The sequence below is a fragment of the Mesocricetus auratus genome, unplaced genomic scaffold (genome assembly GCF_017639785.1).
Source record: "Mesocricetus auratus isolate SY011 unplaced genomic scaffold, BCM_Maur_2.0 Super-Scaffold_100691, whole genome shotgun sequence".
In the NCBI taxonomy this organism is placed as follows: domain Eukaryota; kingdom Metazoa; phylum Chordata; class Mammalia; order Rodentia; family Cricetidae; genus Mesocricetus; species Mesocricetus auratus.
In genome coordinates, this window is record NW_024429267.1 from 3,927,731 (window position 1) to 3,953,124 (window position 25,394).

A 25,394-nucleotide genomic window follows, 5' to 3' on the forward strand; every position below is an offset into this window, starting at 1 on the left:
GTCTGACATGGACTGGATATATAGTGTCTCTTGCAGGCTTTGGACCGAGGCTCTGTGGAATGCTGCCCCAAAGAGGGTGGGGGGTGGGACCAGGCCTCCCCATAGAGGGTGGGGGTGGGACCAGGGCTGCCCCATAGAGAGTGGGGGTGCGGACCAGAGATGCCCCCTGCTCTCTTTTCAAACCTGTTCTTCTGGCTGAGCTGAAGGTACAAATCACCTGGAGAAACATCCAAGCGGGCAGGTCCCAGAATCTCCACACCTGTAAATTGCTGGGAAAGTGCCTAAGAGTCAAGGCAAGGTGCTTTGACAACCTTCCCACAATGCACCTGCCCTGACCCAGCTGTCGGTGGGAAAGCATCTTCAGCTGAAGAGGAAATGACAGCTACTCTGGCCTGGCTGAAGGATGCAAGGGAAAAAATGGGAATCCTGGCCCCCAACAGTTCTGGGTTTCCCCACAGAAGAGAGGGGCCAGGATCTCCTTCATTCAAACTTCCCTCCCATTTCCCTCCGCAACTAGAGTGAGTATAGACCCAACAGGTACAATCACACTAGCCCTGTCAGCCAGCTCTCCAGCACCATGACAAGTACTGGAGAGAAATCGACTTAAGGAGAAGAAAGGTCTGTTTTGGCTCATGGCTTCAGAGATTTCAGGCTGGAGTTCCTTTGCCTCATGGACATTTGGCTCTGTAACAAGTCACACACCACAATGGGAGCATACAATAGAAGAAATGGCTTCCTGGCAGCTAGGAAGCAAAAGAGGGTCCTGCTATTCTCTTTATTTGTTTGCATTCCTGGCCACCTTTCACCTCTTAAAGGATCCACAGACTGTGACCAAGCCTTCAACACTCAGGATCCAAATTATATCAAAGGCTTAGCCTCTCTGAGGCACTTGATGGTCTGTCACACCTTGTGCCTTTGTGCCTACAGGCTGTAGATAAGGATGGGAAATTGCAGGCCTGGAGAGACACCTCTGCCATCAAAAGCCCTTACTACTCTTTCAGAGAACCCAGGTTAGGTACCCAGCACCCACATGACTGCTCACCCGTCTGTAACTCAAGTTCCATGGATCTGATGCCCTTTTCTGGCTTCCGTGGGCACTGCATGCACACAGTGCACATGCAGAGAAGTAGGTACACACAATACAGGTAAAAATACATAAATCTGAAGGAGGAGGGGGAGGGGGCAACTGTATCAGCTGAGGGGTACACCAGCACAGGACTGAATGGCTTGAAAGAAGTCACAGGGCCTCTATGCTCACGTGTGCATGGGGCTTGTTTCCATCTCAGACTGCTTCCATATACTGGGTTCTATTGGGTCCCTGAGACCAGGAGGATAGGTTCCAGGTTCTTGATAGATGGTAGAAAACAGAGTTTTTGAGAAGCTAAAGTGGCCACCCTGCAGGACTCTTGTCAATCAGGCCCAAGATGGGTTTGGGTGGGAGGCAGGAAAACAATATAGGGCTTAAAACAAGACCACAGCCCTTAAAAACCTTGGCTGTGAGTGGGGTAGATTCTATGTTCTATCATCTGTACTAAGGAATCGCTTGAAAATGTTTACTCATTTTTATTTTATGTGTATAAGTGTTTGTCTAAATGTTTGTAAGTACATGATATGAATGCAGTGTCCATGAAGGCCAGAAGAGTTCAGTTCAGATCCCCTGGAACTAGAATTACAGACTGTTGAGAGTCACCATGTGGGTGTTGGGAACTGAACCTTAACTGCTTAGCAAGAACTGCTCTTAACTGCTGAGCTATCTCTCAAGCCCCAAGGAATCACTCTTAAAAGTTGAAAAAATATATTTTAATATGAATATACAGATTGTCTTAACTGTCTTAGTTAGTTCTCAATTTCTGTGAAGAGACACTATGGCCAAGACAACTTATAAAAGGTAGAGTTCATGAGGGTTTAGAGTTTCAGAGGGTGAGTCCATTGCCACAATGGCAGGGAACATGGCAGCTGCAGACAGGTATGGCATTGGAGCTGTAGCTGAGAGCTCGCATCTGATCCCAAGCAGGAGGCAGAGAGAGAGGAAAGAGAGAAAGAGAGAGCTAATGGGTGATTTGAATAAGAATGGCCCCCATAGTGTTTGAATGCTTGGCCTATGGGAGTGGTACTATTAGGAGGTGTGGCCTTATTGGAGGAAGTGTGTCACTGTGGGGGCAGGCTTTGTGGTCTTATATATGCTCAAATTATGCCCCGTACACAGTTTTTCATTCTGTTGCCCATAAATCAAGACAGCTCCATGTCCGCCTATACAACACCATATCTCACCATAATGATAATGAACTAAACATCTGAAACTGTAAGCCAGCCCCAATTAAATGTTTCCCTTATAAGAGTTGCTGTGGTCATGGTGTCTCTTCACAGCAATAAAAACCTTAAGACACCCATTCCCAGTGACATATCTCCTCCAACAAGGCCACACCTCCCAATCCTTCCCAAACAGTTCCACAACTGCAGACCAAGTATTCAAATATATGAGCCTGTGGGGGACATTCTCATCCAAACCACCACACAGATACACAAGTATCAAAAACATTTTATTGAACTCATTAATGAGAATACTAATAACGTATTAAAAACTGGTTCAAATGTGAATTCCAAGAGCATGCTCACACAGGCAACTGGAAATGGATCAACTTAGGGTAGCAGTGTCCTCGGGGCAATAGTTAATTGCTTTCCAACAGGCATATTAATTTCCATCTCTGCATCTATAGACAAGAGTCATTTGCATGCATTGTATACTAGCCCAGAGAGAATTCAAGGGACTGGCATTCAGGAAGGTGTTCTATTGGAGACAACAGTGTTCTAGATCTATCCATCTATCACTCTTAGCTCATTCCTTTTCCCCATCCTTGTAATCAGAACTGACCCATGGGGCAAAGAGGTGATGGTTATTGCCTGGCACGAAGTAGGTGTTTATTGACGTCCCTTTCCCTTCTGGAGCATGGCTTTTCCTGGGGAAATATAAAGACCCAGCTATTCACTGCAAATAGAGAGGGCACTGGCCGGGAAGGACTCCATCCCAGCTTGGTAAGCCAAAGCATGCACTGGGGATACTACTATGGGGATACTACAAAACACAGCTGATTCAAGGGCAGCTGCATCATCCAGAAGGCTCCTGGGCAGCTTACAGGCAGCTACATCACTGGAGTCCCTTCCCAGGCAATTGTGTGACTCCCTGACAACCTCCTGGAGGGGTGGGGCCTCATGAGATTCTCTCCCTTGAGAACACTGTGAGCTCCACCCTGCTCCACTAGAGAACCAAATGGGCCCATCTCACAAGGGTCTCCTGCAGGCGATCACAGCTTCTGATTCAAGATGGTAAAAGCCATGTCCTTCCTGGAGGAAAGAACTACACAATACCTCCCAGATCAAGCTCAAGGCCCCCCCTCCATCCTGATCACCCAAGCCATGGAACTTTCTTGTTCCCCAAATATGAACAGAGAAAATGGTTGGACTTTCATGTCACCTAGATCCAGGATCTGGTCTTGGCTGTGTCACAGCCTTGGGCCTGTAATTTCTCTGCTTTGAGCCTCGGTCTACAAACAGAGAGAGAGAGAGAGAGAGAGAGAGAGAGAGAGAGAGAGAGAGAGAGAGAGAGAGAGAGAGAGAGAGAGAGAGAGAGAGAGAATAAAACACATGACCTAAAAATTACCTTCCCCTCAGTGACTTAGTTTCACACTGGCTTATATGCAGAACCTTACTTTGGGGGTTCCAAGTCCAGTTCAAAGCATTTTTGAACTCACAAGAACTTGGGAATCAGAAAGAAAGATGTCCAAACCCCAGCTCTGCACCTTACCATCTGTATGACCTTGGGCAAGTTGCTTAACATCTCTGAGCCTACAGTGCTTGTCTCTCCGGTATGATAACCCAAAGGTCACCCTGAGGATGGAGGTGGACAGTATTTTCCATATGTCTCACCTAGAGGTGGTGCTTGGTGCTGAGTGTTGCCTTCTATCCATCCTCCACTCTTCTAGCCCACAGGTCCCCACTGGCTCCCAGGGTCACATTCCCTGCTCCAAGCTGCTGCCTGCAATCAGCCCCCTCTGCCATGCACCGGAGGGTTGCACAGTCCAGACCTGTGTGCAGGGACTCATCACAAAGCAAAGCCAAGGATGTGGCTAAGGAGGAGGCACTAAGAGGAAGCCCTGAACAGGAGGGTGGGCAGTGGGTGTGCGGGAGGGTAAGGGAGGCTGAGCTCCATTCTGTGGCACTGCTAGACCAGGCTGCCGGAGGCTCTGGTCTTGGGGAGGCGCTGCGCCATGGAAACTTTCTCGGGTGAGTTGTTGCTGTAAGAACATCTTTCCAGCTCGGTACCTGCTAGTGCCACCCATAGGAGGGGAGCAAAACAGGCCACACCCATTGTCCTCCCTGAGTGTTGTAAGGGGGAGGCATGGAGTCCAACTCTGGGCAGTGGCCTGTGAGGGAAATTTTGCCAGGGAGTTCAAGACTGTTTCCTGTGTGGACAAAGATATGGACATGGGAAAGTGACCTTTTCTACCCTGGGCCTGGAATCACACAGTCACCTCTTGATCACCTCCATCACCCTGGCCCTGCAGGTCAGGGCCCACGCAGCACCAGGAGCCATCAGTCTTGTGAGCTAGGCATAAATGTTCCTTAGTCAAGAGAAAGGACAGAAAGAGGCAGTGATAGCAGGAAGCACATAGCACTTTTAGGACCAAGGGGACAAGGGAAACAGAAGAATTGTTGGTAAAACTGAGAAGAGTCTGGGGCAGTGAGAGGCAGACCTCTGAGAAGGGGATACCGTGTGGCTCGTGGGGGTGTCCAGCTCTGAGTGTGAGGACAAGACCAGCAGGGACCAGAGGTAGGACTGTCTGGTTTCTGTTGCTATCACAACATACTTCCAGCTTGAGTGATCTAGAAAGAACATCGGTACATTTTTCTTGCGGTTCTGGAGGCTGAGAGGTCTAAGAGTATAGTTCAGACCTCCGATGAGGGCCTTCTGCTACATTATAACATGGCAGAGGCTATCCCATGAAATAACTGAGTGAGAGCCATCCCACGGGGACCCAGTAATCCCCTAACAGAGTGACCCTGGGGCAAAGGCATTCTAATGAGCCAGGAATCCACTAATGGAGTAATCCATTCTTTCTTTCTCTGAGCTGTTCATCTTGCTGGTTTCTCCTCCTCCTCATTTCTTTTAACTATGTGTAAGCATGTGTGTGGCTTGTGAATGTCAATACAAGTATCCTAGAGGCCAGAAACATTGGAACCCCTGGGCTAGAGTCACCGGTGCTTGTGAGTCACTTAATGAAGACGCTGGGAACTGAACTTGGGTCCTCTACAAGAAGAGTACATGATCTTAACCACTGGGCCATCTTGCCAGCCCCTTGCTTATCTTCTTGCTGTTGAAACAATCTTTTCTACACAACTCTGCCACCACAGGATGTCCTGCATGGCCTGCTGGTCCTCTCCTCGAAGGTCTGGGTCTTCCTTGTTATCTGCCCCCTTGGCAACAGTCCTGCCCCAGTGCTTGTGGTCTTGTGCATTAGATAAAGAACTCAGATCCACAGTGCTGCTTTTTGGCAGTTTCTTGGGCTGCTGTGACAATTACCACAAGCCCAGTGGCCAAAACCAACTCAGGTTTATCCTCCCCATTCCCGGAGGCTGCAAGTCTGGGATCCAAGCGTCCACAGGGCCATGCTGCCTCTGCAGGGAGCTCTCCTTGCCTTTCCAGCACTGGGGCACAGGCGGGTTCCTTGGCCTGTGACAGCCTCACTGCGGCCTGCTTCCATCTTGCCATCTTCCCAACCCTTTCTCAGTGTCTCTCATAAGGGCACCACCCTTGGATGCAGGGCCATCCTCTGCCATACCTCAACCCTCGGTTATACCTGCTGTGATCCTGCTTCCAAGTGCCATGGTCAGTCCTGATTACCAACTCCATATGATATAGAATCATATGGAAACACATCCCTGGGCATGCCTGTGAGGCATCACCTACATTAGGTTAGACTGAGGGGGGGGGAGTCCACCCTAAATGTGTGCAGAACCATCCCACGGACTGTGGTCCTGGCTGAGTAACAGGAAGGCAAGCCAAGCACTAGAATTTGTCTCTGCTTCCTGACTACAGACGTGGTGCCCACAGCCCCATCTTCCACATCCCCTCCCCTGGCTTTCCCCTTACAGTGGACTATCTTCTTGAACTGTGAGCTGACATAAATCTTCCTCCCTTAGGTTGCCTTTTCTTGGGTTATTTTTATCACAGCATTGAGAAAAATCAACTAAATTGTTAACCGTGTTCTCATTCAGAGGACCCTGGGAGGCAGGCACTGTGTCACTCACTACAAGTGGCAAACTGGACAACAGGACCTGTCCCCAGGAAACTCTTGATGCCACAATGGAGTGCTGAAGACAGGTGGAAGGATACCCCACTCACACACCAGGGGCCTCAACAGCCAGCTGTCACCCCTATGGCCACCCAACACTGCTGACCTAGAGTCACTTAGCCCCTGGAGGTCGGTGCTCACTGTGGGACCCTGAGACTACATACCCCAGCCCCGTGTCTCCCCTCCATGTTGCTGGCAAGGACCCTCTGCTGAAATGCACACTGTAAATAAAACCATTTCATTCTGAGGAGTGGTGGCAGGAGGGATGGGCAGGAGAAGAATTGAACAAATAAAGGCAAAAATCTTTACCACCCACAGAACAATATACAAAACCCAGGACATTCCTCCAGACCATCAATAAATAACCCAGACCACAAAAATAATGCATGAGACAGCTTGTGTAATGGTAGTGTGTGAAAGACTAGGGAACTTTCTAGAATTAATTTTCTTCATTTTGGTTTATTAAAATTGCGCTCATCTATCTCCCCTGTTAAATATTTTATTTTTTCCGTATTAATGGCTGCAATTTCAGCCTGTGCCTGTTTCTGTCATTAACACTGTACAAACTTAATATCATTAGTAGTTTTTCCCTTAATTATGTGACTAGAAGAGAAAAACATCAAAGTTTCCGTGAAATTGGAATAGTATATCTAAATTGTCTCATGTTTATTTTAACATTAACAGTAAATGAAGCTAATGGGCTTTTATATTATTAAAAGCACTCATTTGTGTCTTGCCTGTTCCAATACATAACAAAGCTTTAAAAGATGTTAAATAATTAGTTATTTAATAGGGACGGGTGGAATAGATCAGACAGAAGGGAAAGTTGAGGGCACCTAAACAAGAGCTGTCTGTTGATGGCTTGTCCCCTTCATAGCTGGCGGGCGGGATTCCCTCTCCCCACGCCTGCTGCCCTGCTGTTACAATGATAGCTCTAATTTATAATGACCCTGCAGTGTTAAAGCAACACAATCTATTGCTGAGCCCTGCAGAGGACACACATGTGGGTTGGGGCGGGGGAGGGGGCAATAACATTTGCAGTTATTTCTGAGCGATATCCATTCATAATTCAATACCTGTGTATAGAGTGTGGCTGGGGTTGCAGCTCAGACCCTGCTGGGCTGGGGCTCCAGAGGCCCTAGGCAGGAGGGGAGGCCTGTGCCCTGCTGTGCTGGCCCGCCTCCCCCTGCCTCCCACCTCCCTGCCTCCTTGCAGGGGTCTCCTCGCTTTGGAGGCTGCCTTGAGTGCAGGCATTTGTCTTAGGAGCCCAGGGAGACATAGGATGACTCTGGCTGGCAAACCCATTGTCACACTGATGCTCAAGATCTTGTAATGGAGACTGGGGAATGTAGTTCAGTTGGCAAAGTGTTCACCTAGCACGCACGAAGCCCTCAGTTCTATCCTCAGCACCGTATGAACAAGGATTGGTGATGCACACCAGCAATCCCAGCTCTCAGGAGGTAGAGGCGGAAGTCCAGGGTCATCTGTGGCTACAGGGAGTTTGAGGGCAGCCTAGGCTACGTGGGACCGTGTCTAAAAACTAAACACAAACTCCAAACATCTCACAGGAGTCCCTGAGGTCTGCTGTGTCTCCTGGCACTAAAGGCTCTGCCTGCACAGCCCCGGCTCTGGTCTTCCGCTGGAGTCACCCAGGTTTCTTCTTTGCACCAAGCACATGCCACCATGCCCCTCCCTTCCTTCCCTCCTACTGTCACCCTCCCTCAAATCCCCTTTGTTCTCCCTCTACCAACCTACCAACCCCAGCTCTTCCTGCAGGCCAAATTGTCCGTGTTGAACTCCTAAAGTGTATGTGTGCTGGGGTGGCGGGGAGCGGTGGGAGTGGGGGACCCCGAGACAGACACTGAACAGACATGAGGACCTGGCACAGCAACCCAGAGGTGTTGACTCCCAGACCTTTAATGGCCAGAGACCATTGTTACCATGTGATTCACACACTGCCACTCTGGGGACACGCTTTACAGACATCTCAACACATCCAGTGGCTCCAAGTCTTTAAATGACACCATGCCTGTCCTGGCTTGAAATGTCCTCTGCTAATGGCATGTGGTCAAGACTTGTCTTCTCTTAGACAGATGGCAAGTTCTTTGAGGGTTGCAAATACCCCCAGCTTGGGGGCGGGTGTAGAGGCTGAGGGTTTGCAGGGACCTGAGTGGCTGATCCTGCAGCATTTCTGTCGGTCCTTGGAGAGGCTCTTTGCCATAGTTTTGGCTAATGCTTCTTTTTGTTTACTTGTTTTTGTTTTAAGATTTATTTACTTATTTTGGTTTTTCAAGACAGGGTTTCTGTGCGTAACAGCCCTAGCTATTCTGGAACTTGCTCTGTGTAGACCAGGTTGGCCTCGAATTTACAGAGATCCACCTTCCTCTGCCTCCTGAGTGCTGGGATTAAAGGTGTGAACCATTGTACTGACTTATTTGCTTATTTTTACATGTATGAATGTTCTCATGCATGTATGTGTGTGTACCATGTACATTCAGTGCCCTCAGAAACCAGAAGAGGGTGTCGGATCCCCTAGAAAAGGAGTTATAGATAGTTGTGAGACACCATGCAGATGCTGGGAATTGGACTCAGGTTCTCTGCAAAAGCAACAAGTACTCTTCACTGCTAATTCATCTGTCTTGGTTGTACTGGCTTGGCTAGTTTTATGTCAACTTAACACAAGCTAGAGCCATCAGAAAGGAGAGAGACTTGATTGAGAAATGCCTCCATAAGATCCAGCTGGAAGGCATTTTCTCAGTTAGTGATCAATGGGGAAGGGTCCAGCCCGTGGTGGATGTTGCCATTCCTGGGTTGGTGGTCCTGGGTTCTATAAGGAAGAAGGCTGAGCAAGCCATGGAGAGCAAGCCAGTAAGCAGCACCCCTCCATGGCCTCTGCATCAGCCTCTGCCTCCAGAGTTTCTTCCCTCGCTGCTTTTGATGATGAACTGTATGGCGGTTTAAATGAAAATGCCCCCCCAGGCTCATAGGGAGAAGCATTATTTAAAAGGATTAGGAAATGTGGCCTTGTGAGAATAGATGTGGCCTTGTTGGAGGAAGTGAGTCACTGGGGGTAGGCTTTGAGGTTTCAGAAAATCAAGCCTGGCCCAATGTCTTTCTCTTCCTGCAGCCTGTGGATCTGGATGTAGAACTCTCAGCCACTCTCCAGCACCACGTCTGCCTGTCTGCCACCATGCTTCCCGCCATGATAATAATGGACTAAACCTCTGACTCTGTAAGAAGGCCCCCAGTTAAATGCTTTCCTTCACAAGAGCCGCAGTGGTCATGGTGTCTTCATAGCAATAGAAACCCTAAGACAGTTACTTGGAACTATGATTGACCTTTCTTTCCCCATTGCTTCATCACAGAAGAAGACCCTAGGACAGTCACTGATCTATTGCTGTGAAGAAACGCCATAACCATGGCAACGCTTATAAAAGAAAGCATCTAACTGGGGGCTTGCCTACAATTTCGGAAGGTTAGTCCACGTCATCACAGTGAAGAGCAAGGTGGCATGCAGGTATGGCCCTGTGGCTGAGTGCTTTACTTCCTGATCCACTGGCTGCAGGCAGAGGGGGGAAAGAGAGAGGGGGGGGAGAGAGGGAGGGAGAGGGAGGGAGAGAGAAAGAGAGGGAGGGGAGAAAGAGAGAGAGAGAGAGAGAGAGAGAGAGAGAGAGAGAGAGAGAGAGAGAGAGAGAGAGAGAGAGGGAGGGAGAGAGGCCGGGCTTGGAGTGGAATTCTGAAACCTCAAAGCCCCCTATCAGTGACACGCCTTCTCCAACAAGGCCATGCCTCCTAATCCTTCCAAACAGTTTTCAACTGGAGACCACTCACACAAGTACATAAGCCTGTGGGGGCCACTCTCACTCAAACCATTACATTTACTCCCTGGCCACTAAAGGCTTATAGCCATATCGTAATGCAAAATGCATTCAGTCCAACTTCAAAAGTCTATCACAGTCTCAACACTGTTTAAAAGTCCAAAGTTCAAAGTATCTTCTGAGATTCATGCAATCTCTTAACTGTAACCCCATGTAAAATCGAAATAAAAAAAAATCAGATCACATACTTCCAAAATATAATGGCACAGGATATACATTAATGTCAGTGGAGGTTTCTCTCCCACCTGCCAGTTCCTGAATAACCACTCTCAGGCTTAATATTAATTACAAACCATTTGGCCTATTTAGATCAGGCTTATTATTAACTAGCTGTTACAACATAAATTAACCCATTTCTATTCTCTGTTATGTGGCAATGGCTCACCAGTGATGTTCAGACATCTTTCTCCTTTGGCAGTTGAATGACTTCTCCCTGAGTGTGCCTTCTCTCTCTCTCTCTCTCTCTCTCTCTCTCTCTCTCTCTCTCTCTCTCTCTCTCTCTCTCTCTGTCTCTCTCTCTCTGTCTCTCTCTCTCTCTCTCTCTCTCTCTCTCTGGATTTCCAGCCTTGCTGTATTCTGCCTAGCTACTGGCCAAATCAGCTTCTTTATTAATCAATGATAATAAAAACATATCCATACAGAGGACATCCCACATCACATTACCATTCCAAAACATAGGGAAGGGAGCATAGAGAGGAAACACTAGACCAAAGGAAAGCCAAAAACCAGCTGGGCAAACTCCAAATCCAGCATCTCCCTGTCTGATATCAAATGCTCTCCAGCTCTCCAGCTCTTTCCAACTTTGTTGACTGCAACACACTTTTCTCTCTTGGACTGGTTCTATTCCCTGTTAGCAGTTCTCCTTGGCATATATTGTTAAGCCCACTGATTGAGACTAAGACCACTACCACAGTTTAAAAGCAAATTTGAAGTAAGCTTTAATTACTGGTCAGGTGGATGGACTCTGTCCAGGTCCATACCCAAATTCCAAGGGAAATGGCCCTTAGCCATGGTTTGCAGAGGCTTACAAAGGCAAAACCCACTGGGTGGTGGTGGTACACATCTTTAATCCTAACACTCAGGAGGCAGAGGCAGAGGCAGAGGCAGGTGGATCTCTGTGGGTTTGAGGCCAGCCTAACCTACAGAGTTCTGGGACAGCCAGGGATGTTACACAGAGAATCTCTGTTTCAAAAAACAAAAAGCAAAACAAACAAAAAAGGCAAAACCAATAATTCACTGCATTTCCCATCAAGTCCAATCAGGGACTAGCATACACCCTGATGTATTTTCTGCCTATGTAACTCCTGCCTACATCCAATCAGGGGCAAGCATAAATCCTGATATATTTCCTGCCTCAGCACCTCCCACTGACATGTGATCAAACATCAAATAAACTCCTTTAGGGAAGTGAAAATGTGTGACTTGTTATTTCCCATAAACAACACCCTCCAGCATTTCAGGAAGTATCTGTTCTTGGACAAGGGGCTTGCAGGTCAGAGGCATTTTTGTTTCATGGATCTCTTAGTCATAGTAATTAAAACTTAAAACCTAACTTTGGTCCTCACAGTCTCCCATAGATCTGGCATCTTCAGTATCTTGGGGTCTTCAACACAATCCAGATTTCACCTTCACAGTGTCACACAATGGCCTCTCCTTCATGCAGAGCTCCCCTTCTATCTGCCTGGGCTCAGCGGCTTTCCTTAGGTGAGGAGGAGGGAGATTCCACAACCCCTCTCTTGTATTCATGACTCTGAAATCAGAACCATAAAGCTGAAGTTGACAAGTTCAGGGGCTGGAACCCGGCCTCCTCCTTGGATTACGTTTGCATCAGACGTCAGTTGGTGGTGGTTTCCTTCAACACCCAAGCCTTCCTTTAACTCCTTTTCACAAGTTGGAAGGTGAGCTGGCTGGGGTCCAGCCCTGAAGTCACCACTCCCTTTACTCCACTTAGCATCAGGCTTTTCTATAAATTTTTTTATCTCCTGAGTGCTGGCCTTACGTCCACTGCACTTCCTGGTACTCCTTTTCTTCTCAAGCCATACACTTCCCATTTTTCCTTGATCAGCTTGTTCCTTTTCATTGTATATCTACATAATGTTGATCACTAATAACCACAGGACACGGCCAATTGCTAAGGAGTCTAGAAATATCCTCCACCAACGCCACTAACCCAAAACTCTTCGATTTTAGCCTCAGGCAGATTTTTATGACAAGGGCAAAAGACAGACATATTCTTTGCCAAAGTATCACAAGAATGGTCTCCAGGCCACTTGCTAATGTTCTCCCCTCTGAAACTTACTGGGCTGTGCCCCCACTGTCCCATTACACTCCGCACCACTGTCTGTGCGTTAGTCCCGCCAGGAGAGAATAAGACCACTCCTGAGATTTTTGAGCCAAATCTGAAGCAAGCTTTATTAAATACTGGCTAGGTCTATATCAGGGATTCCCAGAGTATGGTGCTGAAATACATTAGTCAAGGGCTTATAAAGGGAAAACTTAAAGGTTAGATATTCCCTGCCTTTGTCCAATCAGGAGCAAACATATGCCCTGACATATTTCCTGCCTACATATCTCTCGCCTATGTGTGATCAAGTACATCCTGTACAGTTGAGGCAACCAAACTTGTTTACAGAAGCAAAAACATGTGGCTTGTTATCCTACGTGAAAAACAGCCCCCAGAATTCCAGGAAGCTATCTGTCCTGAAAGTAGGGATTACAGGTTAGAGGTATTGATTCCTAGATCTCTTAAGCACAGTAATTTAAACTTAAAACATAATTTTAGCCATCACACAAGTTCCTACTAGGATGACCCAGTAAGCCCCACTTAATATGTTCAACCACTTTTCTAGTCCAAAGTCCCCAAATTCACATTCCTCCAACAAGCAGCATGGTCAGGTCTGTCACAGCAATATCCCACTCCTGGTACCAACTTCTGTTCAATTGCTATGAAGAGGCACCATGACCAACTCTTACAAAAGAAAGCATTTAATTAGGGGCTTGCTTACAGTTTCAGAGGTCCATTATTTAGTTCATTATCATCATGGTGGGGAACACGCAGGCACTAGAGCTAAGAGCTTTACTTCCTGATTCACAGGCAGCAGGCAAAAAGAGTATGGAGGGAGAGGGAGAGAAACAGAGAGAGAGGCTGAGCCTGGCATGGGCTTTTGAATCTTCACAGCCCACCCCCAGTGACACACTTCCTCCAACAATGTCATACCTCCTAATCTGACAACAGTTATTTAACTGGGGATCAAGAATGCAGGTATATGAGCCATGGGGGATTCTCATTCAAACCACCACACCTCTCTAGCCTTTCTTAAATAGTTTTTACTTATTCTTTGACAACTTCATACATGTAATCAACGTGTCTTCATCATATCCATCTCCAAATTCTCCCTTCTTCTCCCCACCAGGAACCCCAACATATCCCACACCCACCTCAAGTCCTCTCCTTTTTTAATGGATAAGCCACTGTGTCCAATTACTGCTGCTGGTTGGAATGTTGGCTGATTTCATGGGTTTGATCTTGGGCTACGGTGAGTTCGTGGGTACAATGTCCATGCCATGTCCCCAGATTAGCATTTCACAGCATCCTCCCCATCCTCTGGCTCTTATGTTCTCTCTGTCCCTCTTCCTCAATGTCCCCTGAGGCTTGGGGTGGGGAAGTAGATATAGATGTCCCATTTAGGGCTGAGCACTCAACAGACATGTATTCTCAGAGCCTGGACAGTAACACTCTGCATTAACTGCTAATCACCACAGAGGGAAGCCCCTCTAGGCCAGTGCTTCTTATTGAGTGATTTCAAACATGAGGACTGGAAGGCCAGGTGTCCAGGTGAAGAGAAGGCCGCCTTGGTCATTGCTAAGCACCCAGGTCAGGTTTCCATGGGAATGCTGTTTAGTAAAGGAAGAAAAGGAGGTTGTTTCTCCTTTGTGTATGTGGGATCCTTCATCCTGGGGCAGTATCTCCAGCTTGAGTGTGCACAAAGACTGGCTTCCCCCAGGACAAAAGATCCAAAATAAAAATAAAGGAGACTCTGTGCCTTTTACAGCCCAGTTTCCGAGGTCACCATCACCACTTCCACTTTATTCTGACCATGGGCAACATGTGACTGGAGCAGGCCCCCACTCAGGGAGAGGAGTTCCATTTACCCATTGAAGGAAGGTGCATCAAAGACATAGAACTCCACATTATGGAACAGGCTCTGGAATGTCCTGGCCTTTTTGTTTTCAGCTGTGGGATAAACCATAGAAATACTGTTTTGTTTCTGCATTTCTATATCCACACATTCAATCAAGAACAGACTGAAAAAAATTGTGCATAAAGGCGTGTAAATAAAAATAAAATAAATAATTAATATTTTTGACTCTTCAAATTTGGTTTTTCAGGCTAGAGGCAGTGGCACACACCTGCAATCCCTGTGCTTGAAGGCTATGGTAGAAGGACCATGAGTTTGAGGTTAGCCTGGGCTACATAATATGACTCCATATCAAAAACAACGAAACATTACTCTTGCAGTTTGAAAGCTATAATCTCTGATTCTTGTATTTTGATAGTTGACCTAGAAATTACATCTAACTCATGGGCTAGTGAGCAGCTGTCAATAAACATCTTTACTTTCTTTCTGGACTGTGTAGGAGACCTAAAACATTTCACATTCATTTGATCCTGATTTATGTTTGGCAGTTTGTGACTCTAAAGTCTGTCTTTCCTCTTAATCCCACATGACATGACTAGCGTAGTTCAAGTGACAGCTTCTCAGTCTTCTATACAGCTGAGTAGTCTTCATGGTTTTTATACTTTTCCCTCAGCCTGAGGTCAGGGCGCATTCACGCTCACCCAGTGGTCAGCTTTGCCTTTACTTAGGTACTTCTAATGGCAATTAATTCTTCAGTTCCATCTGAAATACTTCATTTTTACTACAGCCTCAAAAAATGGCTGCAGAATTCTAGATTGGCACTTGTTTTTGTCCTACATATACATGAATCTTCTAGTGTCTTCCTTTTAAAAGGTATTTATTTTTACTTTTAATTATGTATGTGTGTGTATGTACCCTCAGAGGCCAGAAGAAAGCATCAGATTCCTTTAGAACTGGAGTTACAGGTGACCCTGGCCACCCAGCCATCTCTCCAGACCCTGTTTATCTTTTAACATCCACATATTGCTGTGTAAGTCAATTGCTAACCTAGCCTTGTTTCTTCTGAATACATTGTCATCTGTTTTTTCTCCCTCTGTGGCAATTTTGGAAATCTTTTGACTTTAGCTTTGTCCAGTTTCATTCTGATGAACCTACATTTCATTCATTTAATCTACATGACACCCATAGGCCGTATCTTAAAACTTGCTCTGTGTCTTTCTTCAGTTCTAGACACTGTCAGCCATCACTCACTAAACGATTGCCTCCACCCCATTCTTCTCCTTCTGGAATTCTAACTAGATTTATATTGGGCTTTTCATTTCCTCTCCCAGATCCCTTAACTTTTCTTTCACAGTCAGCATCTCTTCTTCTCCCGTTGCTTCATTCATCCAATTCATGGATCCTCTCTTCAGCTTTATCTAATCTGCTATTCTACACATGAACTCTAAGTTTTCTTCCAGTAATCCTTTTTCTTTCAATTTCCAAATATGTCCTTCTTTTTAGAATCTACTGTTGTTGCTGTCAAAACCCAAACAGCTTTTTTGAGTATTGTGTCTCACAGTCAGAAGGCGGCAGCAGCAGGCAGATCTTTGTGAATTTGAGGCCCGTGTTCTCCAGGAAGGATGGTCTGGCTTCCCTCTATTGTGTTCCCTGCTACAAAAATCTCTTGGTTCGGGGCTGGAGAGATGGCTCAGAGGTTAGGAGCACTGACTGCCCTTCAAGGTGTCCTGAGTTCAATTCCCAGCAACCACATGGTGGCTCACAACCATCTATAATGAGATCTGGTGCCTCTTCTGGGGTGCAGACATACACGGAGGCAGGATGCTGTATTCATAATAAATGAATAAATCTTTTTTTAAAAATCTCTTGGTTCACTCTTCTCCATCTCAGCTCCAGTCCCTACTCTACTCTAAGATCAGCTTGCCTGGCCTCGGATCTCCAGCTTCCTTTGAAATTCCCATGAAGCTACCACTTCATAACCATCAAGACATCCTTTGTCTCTTCTCTTGTCCCAGAAAGCTATAGAGAAGGATGTGTCTCTTCCCAGGACTGTGGGATCCCTGGGGCAGGGCTGAAGTTTGCTTCTCCCTAGTTTTGCAGATATCAGCTTTGAGTATTTGCTGCATAGTTCATGTGCAGTCTAGAGTCAGGGACAGAGGGATTATGTGGACATAGCAGAAGATATCATTATAAAGGATCAAAATTAAGGATGGAAATAAAGGTTGAGTGTGATGGCACAGGCTTGTAGTCCTGGCTGCTCATGAATCAGCATTTGGAGGGTCACAGGTTCAAGACTGTCTGAACAACAGAGTGAGTTCAAGATCAGACTGGGCAACGTAATGAGACCCTGCCTCAAAACAAAGAGTAAAAAGAAGTCTTGAAATGCACCTTAGCGTTATAGCGCCTAACTAGCTAGCACGTGTAAGGATCTCAATCCCCAGTTCTGTGTGTGTGTGTGTGTGTGTGTGTGTTGAAATGCACCTTAGCATTATAGTGCCTAACTAGCTAGCATGTGTAAGGATCTCAACCTCCAGTTCTCTCTGTGTGTGTGTGTGTGTGTGTGTGTGTGTGTGTGTGTGTGTGTTGAAATGCACCTTAGCATTATAGTGCCTAACTAGCTAGCATGTGTAAGGATCTCAACCTCCAGTTCTGTGTGTGTGTGTGTGTGTGTGTGTGTGTGTGTGTGTGTGTGAGAGAGAGAGAGAGAGAGATCCTATAAGTAAAATAATTTTCAAGATAGAAATTTTAACAACAAATTCCAGATTAGAAATTAGTTGTAAAATATAAAATCAATTGATCCTAAAAAAATTAAAATGAAAAGTTAAATTGATGATTTGGGTTTTTTGGGGGGGTGCTTTGTTTGTTTTTGTTTTTGAGACGGGGTTTCTCTGTGTAGCCCTAGCTGTCCTGGAACTAGCTCTTGTAGACCAGGCTGGCCTAGAACTCACAGAGATCCACTTGCCTCTGCCTTCCAAGTGCTGGAACTAAAGGAGCACTCCACCACTACCCAGCTTTAATATGATGATTTAATATGTGGAAAGGGTTCATTTTAAAGTAACTCAAAGAATTACTCCCACTTTAAATGTTAAAATGGCCAGGCATGGTTCATGCCCATAACCCCAGCCTTGAGAAGCAGAGGCAGGCAGATCTCTGTGAATTCAAGATTTACATTGCAAATTCCAGGTCAACCAGAGTTACATAGTGAGATTCTGTCTCTAATAATAATGATGATGATGATGATGATAATCTGTAAAAATAATGATACATTTAAAAATTAAAAACAGGAAGTCTAATTAAAGTCACCCAAATAGGAGTGTGAGGTAATGAAGAGTGAAATAGGCAATGGAACCTAGAAGGCGGGGCTGAAGAGATGCTCAGACGGTGTGAACACTTGCTGTTGTTGCAGACTCAAATTCAGTCCTAACATTCACAACCACCTGATAATTCCAGCTTAAGATCTGACGCTCTCTTCTGGCTTCCACAGACAGCTGTACTCGTGTGAGTATACACATACATAAACTAAAAAGTAAAATAAACCAGGTGAGGCACACACTTTAAATCCCAGCACTCAGGAGGCAGAAGCAGGCAGGTCTCTGTGAATTCAAGGCCAGCCTAGTCTACACAGTGAGTTCCAGCATTGGACAGCCAGTGCTATATAGAAAGACTGTCTCAAAAAAGAAAAAAAAAAGGAAGAAGGAGGAAGAAGGAAAAGGAAAAAGAAAGAAGAAGGAAGGAGGAGAGTGAGGGAGAAACAGAGAGAGAGAGAGAGAGAGAGAGAGAGAGAGAGAGAGAGAGAGAGAGAGAGAGAGAGAGAGAGAGAGAGAGAAACAGAGAGAAACAAAGAAACAGATAAATCAGGCAGGCAGGCAGACATGAATGAATCCTGGTATCCCTTTGGTCAATGATCACCAAGTCAAGGACACATCTTCTCTTTCCCTTTCAGGCTTCAGCAAGCCAATAAGGGGGAGAAATGTCTGATTTAACAGACAGGTAAACTGAAGTTTAGGACAATGAAATGATTTGCTAAGGTCATCTGGTCATGAAGGAGTCAGCCAGACTAGAACTTGAGCTGTTAAGTGTTGAGGTTTCATCATTCTGCCATGTAGGTACTTTCTGAGGCAGGGGTTACCTTGAGATCTGAAATATGAGCCCCCTACAGTGTGGGAAGAACAGTGAGGAGGTGGCCTTACCTTATTGTGGTTGCCTCTGCATTGCAATGGACCAAGCAGTCCCTTCAGGATAAAGCCCAAAGAGGAAAACAGTCAAGGGCCTGGTCCCCTGGCAAAGGGAGGTGGAAATTTCCATGCGGGGAAAGAGCCTTAGAGGGAGGAGTGGAACCCTACCTGTGACAAACACAAGGAGGCCGCCTGAGGAAGAGGAGGCACTAGAGAACAATTGAACATGAGCCGACATGAGTTGTGGAGACTGAACGCTATCCACAATGGCCCATCATTCATTCATACATTCATTCATTCAATAAACAGCTTGATGCCAGACACTTGAAGGGAACAAGACAGTTGAATGCTTCCCCTAAGGGAGCTTAGGGTATGGAGAGAGGGGCAAGGAGACACTGAGCCCTCGTGCACTCTGTAGCCAGTGCTCGCATAGAGAAGCAAAGGGGACGCTAGCATTACTCTGCCCAGACTCTGTTCCCCACAAGTGAATCAGACACACTGCTGCCCTTTCTCCAGAGGCAGGCAGGATAGTCAGTGAGACGAAACATGGAAAAGTCCCCAATGAGAGAAGACTTGGAAAGTTTCCTACAAGGTAATGCGCATAGGCAATACTTTCCAAGCTGGAGACTGGGTGAAAGAATGGGTTACTATTCCATTTCCTTTTTTCTTTCTTTTTTTGTTTTTTGTTTTTTGAGACAGGGTTTTGCTATGTAGCTCTGGCTGTCTTGGAAATGGCTCTGCAGAAACTCACTCTGCAGACCAGGCTTTTCTGGAACTCACAGAGATTTTCCTGTCTGTTCCTCCCAAGTACTGGGATTAAAGACATGCACTACCACTGCCTGGCTGCAATTCAACTGTACCATCAAGTGAGGGTCTATTGCCTCTACGTTAAAACATGAAAAGCTGGGGGCTGAAGAGATGAAGTTAAGAGCATTCAATGCTTAGCCATGACTGACATTTGGATCCCAGCACCCATGTGGGCTGCCTCACAAACACCTGTAACCCCAGCTCCAAAGACCAGGTGCCGCATTCTGGCCTCTTCAGGCACTGGGCACACATGCACACACTCACATTGACACACACAAAGACGTAAATAAAATAACACGGACAGTGGAAAGCAAGGTGTAGCACACGTGCTCCTTTTAGATCAATGACTACCAACTTCAGGTTGACACACACTAGACACTAACCTTGTTAATCCTCACGCCAGCTGTGTGCAGTAAATCCGATCATTGTTCTCATTTTACAGCCGAGGACACCGAGATCATAGGAGCCTGAGACTTAAGAGTTAAGAGTGGGTCTCGAAGGCGTGCCTCTTCAAAGTCTGAGGTCTCCCCTCACCCGGGACACACAGTGGCTTTGGCACTGAGTCTCAGCGCAATCTTCACTGTGGATCCAGGCCTCTGCTGCGTATGCCAGGGTTTCTTCACTGACCCCTGCGCTTCAGGACACAGCCTTCCTCCTGCTCCCATATGCCATTGGCTGCTCATTTCAAACCCTGTGCCTCTGAGGTCCCTGTGGTGACTTAAGCGTTTTGGAAAGTCTTTAGACAGGGCCTCCAGAGGACTGCAGGCCCATTGGCCTGTGGCACAGTCAACGAAGCCAGGAGAACCAGGTGCCAAGGTCATCGGGACTGTGAAAAGGGTCATCCCCCTGCAGCTCCACCTTGGGAGGCCACCCCAGCCCAGAAGCTGAGCCGTGGCACAGGCCCTGCGGGTGTGCCGGGTGCTGAAGTCACTCAAGCTAGTTGCCCAGGCAGCCTCCCGGCTCGATGTCAGCCGCAGGCTCCTAGCCCATTCATCATCCAGTCCTTAAGACATATTAAAATGGATTTAAAAAGGCATTTCACATTTTCTATCCTTAACATCCACATTATTACCACACATCGGCTTTTGTTTTAATTAAAATCGGTTTTGAAATCCTCCATGAAACTTCAGTGGGATTGTTAAAGGCGGCAATTTCCTTATCGGCAGCGCGTCCTCACAACATACTGTAATAGTTATTTTGCAACAAAGCACAAGTCTTATTAATTTAGCTCAATCAAATCAGCACCACGTTAATTTACAGGGCTGTAAAAATCTGCCAGTGCTGCTCTAGATCAGGGAACTTAGGGGCAGGCGGGACACCAAGTGGGATGTTTATTTTGTACAATGGTCCCTAACTGCATCTTCGTGATTTAAGAGCTTTCCAAGGCGGTCGAAGATAATATCACATGCATACAGCATTGTGTGTCTATGCCTCATTACTCCCTACAGAGACCCAAAATCATTTGGCATTCAACTCCTGCCTAAAATATTTCCCTTTACATACAAATATTTTTCCTGCTTTAAATGGCTTCCCTATGTTAATTCTTTTTTCTTTCCTCTTTGGCGTGGCACTGTGAAACACTTTCCTGGGAAGGCTTCTATTTTTGGTCCTGTACTGAATCTCATTGGTAGTTACTAGTGAGTAGTGGGCTTTCCCAGCCTCCCTCTTCTTCTCCTCCAAACGGGAAGTGGGTGAAGCTCCTACCGATGGATTGTGAATTTTCTGCCTCCTGGTTTCCTTTTACCAACGTCTTCTTCAGTAACTAGGAACATTTACTTCTCTTGTTCTCCTCTCAGTAACAAAGCCGCAGAAGGCTGTTGTGATGATTGCCAGGAGGTGCGGGCTGAGCGGCCCGTGATCCATCGGAAGGCACCGAGGGCTGAGGAGCTGCAGCAGGTGTCGGTAGAAATGAAGAGATGGAGGCCCCAGAGATCCTGGGACTTGCCTGAAGCCACAGAGAGGCAGAAAGAGCACTGGGTCCAGATGAGCTCAACTCCAGCCTGTTTGCTTTGCGGCAGGGTCTGGAGTAGACAAGTTCATTTATAGCTGAGGATGACCTTGAACTTCGGATCCTCCTGCCTTTGCCTCCAAAAGCGTGGATCACAGGTGTGCACTCCCATGCCCAGTTGATGTAGCACTGGAGACCAAACCCTGGGCTTCATGCATGCTAGGCAAGCGCTCTACCAACTGAGCCATATCCTCAGCCCAAGCCTGATCTTCTAAGCCCTTCAGACTGTGGAAGACCATGAGATTAGTTGGGGTGGATCAGGGGTCTTACTGGGGCAGAGGCTTAGCTTCAAGGAGTCCACTATGGTGGGTGTGACAGTCCCTTCCTCTGCGAGGCAACATCCGGATTCTCAATGTCTACACTGTGCTGGAAGCCAAGCGGAGAGACGCTGTCACCTTGAACCTGGGGAGCTCTTCGGTGCGCAGATGGCTTCCATCTGCTCCAGGACTGTGCACACCTGCTCTGGGGAGACACAAGGGCACAGAAATCCTGGGTAACATTATTTGCTGAGCTCTCACGACTCACGTTGCTCTCCTCGCCCTTCCCCCAGTGGCTCTGTGTCTATTGTAAGTCTGTGACCTGCACTGGCTGGCATAGGAGGAGGAGCTTCCGGTCAGCAGGGTGCCTGCAAGGGAGCTTTTTAAGTCAGTGAGGATGCACGACTCCCAAATGCCATCACACTTTTTTAAAAAAATGGCACTCTCATTTATTTTGTGTTTCTGTGTGTTTGGACATACATGCATGTGTACAGTGCACGTGTGGGAATCAGAGGATAACTCGTGAGAGTCAGACCTCTTCTATGATGTGAGTTCCAGGGATTGAATTTGGGTCTTCAGGCTTGGCAGCAAGCACCTTCACCTGCTGAACCATCTTGTTAGCCTTTTTTTTTTTTAAATAAGGTTTTACTATAAAGTCCAGGCTGGCTTTGAACTCACAATCCTCTTACTTCCACCTCTTGGGTGCTGGGATTTTACAGGTCTATGCTACCTTGCCTAGTGACTATTATATCTTAAGTAATGACAACATGGGTTTCACCTTGACGGTCAAGGCCAGGTTGAATGAAGCCCTTGTGGTGACTCACGTCTCCTTACTGGGACCCATGCTAGTCTCTTCAGAAGAACGCTGTCACTTCATTTTCTATGGCCACCCATCCTATCTGATCTGCTAAAGGTCACAAGGTCCCAGGGCAGCCTGGTTTCAGAGGGCCTGATGTTTACAAGAGGTACCATCTCCAGCTCACATAGGTTAGCTGAGGCAGGGGAATGGCCTCCCCTCACCTAGGGACGGGAGAAGCAGAGATGAAGGTAAGTAGGCAGATGGGGCAACCTTGACCCAGGTCTATATAGGATGGTGAGTGTTGCCCTGAGACCTCTGTGAGGCATGGAGCTTAGAACATTCCAGCAGAGGGTGCATTTCTAGGCAAATATAAACCCTGTGGCTATTTGCTGGGAATGGGCACCCCCTTGAGAGACAGGTACTGAGAATCTGCTGGGGGAGCACAGAAGTGGTCCATGGCTGGTGGCTGAGTCCCATTGAGAGCTTTGCCAGAGACTTAACAATAGTTGGGGCTCTAGACTGTGGGCTAGTGTTGGGCTATGCTCTGAGAAGTAGCATTCTTTTGTTCTGGTTTTTTATGTAAGGGCTAGTGCTTGTGTGTGAGAGAGAGAGAGAGAGAGAGAGAGAGAGAGAGAGAGAGAGAGAGAGAGAGAGAGAGAGAGAGAGAGAGAGAGAGAGAGAAGACTCATATAGTTCAGGATAGTCTCAAACTCACTGTGTCACTGAAGCTGTCCTCAAAATCCCAATCCTCCTGCCTCAGGCTTCTGAGTGCTGGGACTGCAGGTGTGAGCCACCATAGCTGGCTCAGATGACATTCTGGATGAAGGCCCAGTCCTCTGGAGCCCGCAGCCTCTGGCCACACCCTTTGTTCTTGTGAGTGAGTGCCTCATGGGGACTGGCCTTTCAGGAGAGGCCCAGGAGGTGGTAGAAGTATTCATGGAGGAGAGCCTGATGCAGAGCCCTAGGCACCTTAGGGCCAGGCCCTCAGAAGAACCCAGCTGGAGGCTTTAACTGCCATTGAGAAAAAGGGTCCAAGGTTAGCAGTTTCCAAGATGGCGTCCCTAACCCCAGGCCTCCTGCCAGGTCTTAAGGTGCCTCTGTGGTAATTAGAAGGTGATGCCCTCTTGGGGATGACCCAGGCCACAGGGCCTCAGAGTGCTGAACGGATCACAGCAAGACGAAACCTGAGCCTCATGGAGCCCTGGACTAACGGTGCTGGCACAGTAAACAACTTAAACAGCTGTAGTCAGTGGTTCCGCTACCGTGGCCAAAGCTCCTGGTCACATTTGAGTTCTTTCGTGAGAAGATCCAAGCCTAGACTTCCCCAAAACATATAGATCACCCTCTGGAGGTAGGCGAAGACTCCCCCCAAGACGATGGAAGCTGTGCTCTAACACAAACAAACTCTCAGGGACCCAGCTTTGTACACCAAGGCCATCCACACCTCTCCTTCCCAAAGGCAACCAGGAGACAGGTCAGGCGTGGGGCCTTCCCTCTTCATACAGCTCTTTGTTTGCTTTTTGGGGGGTGTTTGGTTTTTCTTTGGAAAAGAGACAGAAAGTCCATGAACTTGGTTGGGTAGGGATGTGGGGAGACTCTGGGAAAAGTTGAAACATGATCAAAATATATTGTGTAAATTCAAACATATATATGTTCATATATACATATGTTTAAATTTAAAAAAAAGAAAGGCTTTCTAAAAAAGAGGAACCTTCCAGTGGCAGATGGTGGATAAGTACGAATGGTAAATAGTTTTAATTACTGCATAATGTAAGTGAGACCATAAAGGAGAGACAGTGTGGGCAAGCTGCCGCCGCTGAGGCCCCAAAACTGTTGCGGGGCCCAATTTGTCTGGCATGTGCTGTTCTCAGTCTTGGGAGGGCTTTAAAGAGAACGCCGGAAATATTAATTGCCCGCCTCGATGGCCCATCCATCTTCACAACCGAGTAACACGCTTTTTTAATTTCAGGGGAATCGTTTTCAAATGGGAATCATGCAAATGAGTATTTTAGCTATTCATTTGTTTTACTGCGAGCGCTTTGTGAGCAAATGGCCTACAGCTTGCAATGAATTAAAAGACATGGGCACCGGAGACCGATTTTTAATACAAAGTCTTGACTGGGAGACGACCCCGACCAGCGGCACAGAAAATGTTGGCATAGCAACTTTGGGCATTTTCATGCAAATTGGCTTCTATATAGATGATACGAATGCAATGTTTTCCTTCAACTAATCATCATAAAATTAGTTTCACTATATTTAAATGCCTCCACTTAATGCATTATATCCATATGCATGAAATTGCCTCCGCTAATGTAGTACATAAAATGCCAGAGATACAATGAATAGCCAAATTGCACGCGGCTATGTTATCTCCCATTAAAGTAGCTCCCTACCCCCACCTTCTTTTTCTTTTTCCCTTTTTTTTTTTTAAATTCTGTGAGTGTGGGTGTTCTTGAATGTGTAGGTGCCAAAGGCATCTATCACAAATTGCTATTAACATACTCCAAAGTCCTCTGCACTTAACAGATTGAACCACTGTCTTAACAGAAGCCAAACGGGGGAGGGGTGGACCTGGGGGTGCCCAACTAGACTGTCCACAGGAAGGGTCTAGAATCCCAAGAGACCATGGAGCAAAGAGCGCTGAAGAAGCTACGGTAAAGAGAGTTGCAACCCAACGCCCCCCCCCCAGCCCCGACCTGCAGTCTTGCTTTGAGTGGGGAATCCTGGGAAGGGCGTGTCTGAGTGGAATCTGCAGAAAGATCCCATCAGAAATAATGAAGACTGAATCCACTGTTGATGAGAACGGCATCCATTGTCTACCCCATGGCCTTGAGAGCCAAGAACTTGTTGGGGGGAAGCATGATTGAAGCCAGTAACTGAGAAGAGGCTGTGTAGAAAGAAGGAAAGAGAGCTCCTATGAAGGTCCTGAGTAGGCGCCATGCCTGACTTGGTACAGTCGTTGTGCATTAGGACACAAG

The 25,394-nt window shown here is 46.8% G+C and overlaps 1 long non-coding RNA gene across 1 annotated transcript; it reads right to left on the reverse strand.

Moving 5' to 3' along the window:
• Nucleotides 1-13,539: 13,539 nt before the first annotated feature.
• LOC110341920 lies at nucleotides 13,540-21,778 on the reverse strand. Its single transcript, XR_002383915.2, has 2 exons — nucleotides 19,733-21,778; nucleotides 13,540-14,462 (listed from the first exon to the last, which is right to left on the reverse strand). It is a non-coding gene; the product is annotated as an uncharacterized LOC110341920 (long non-coding RNA).
• Between the last annotated feature and the right edge of the window lie 3,616 nt (nucleotides 21,779-25,394).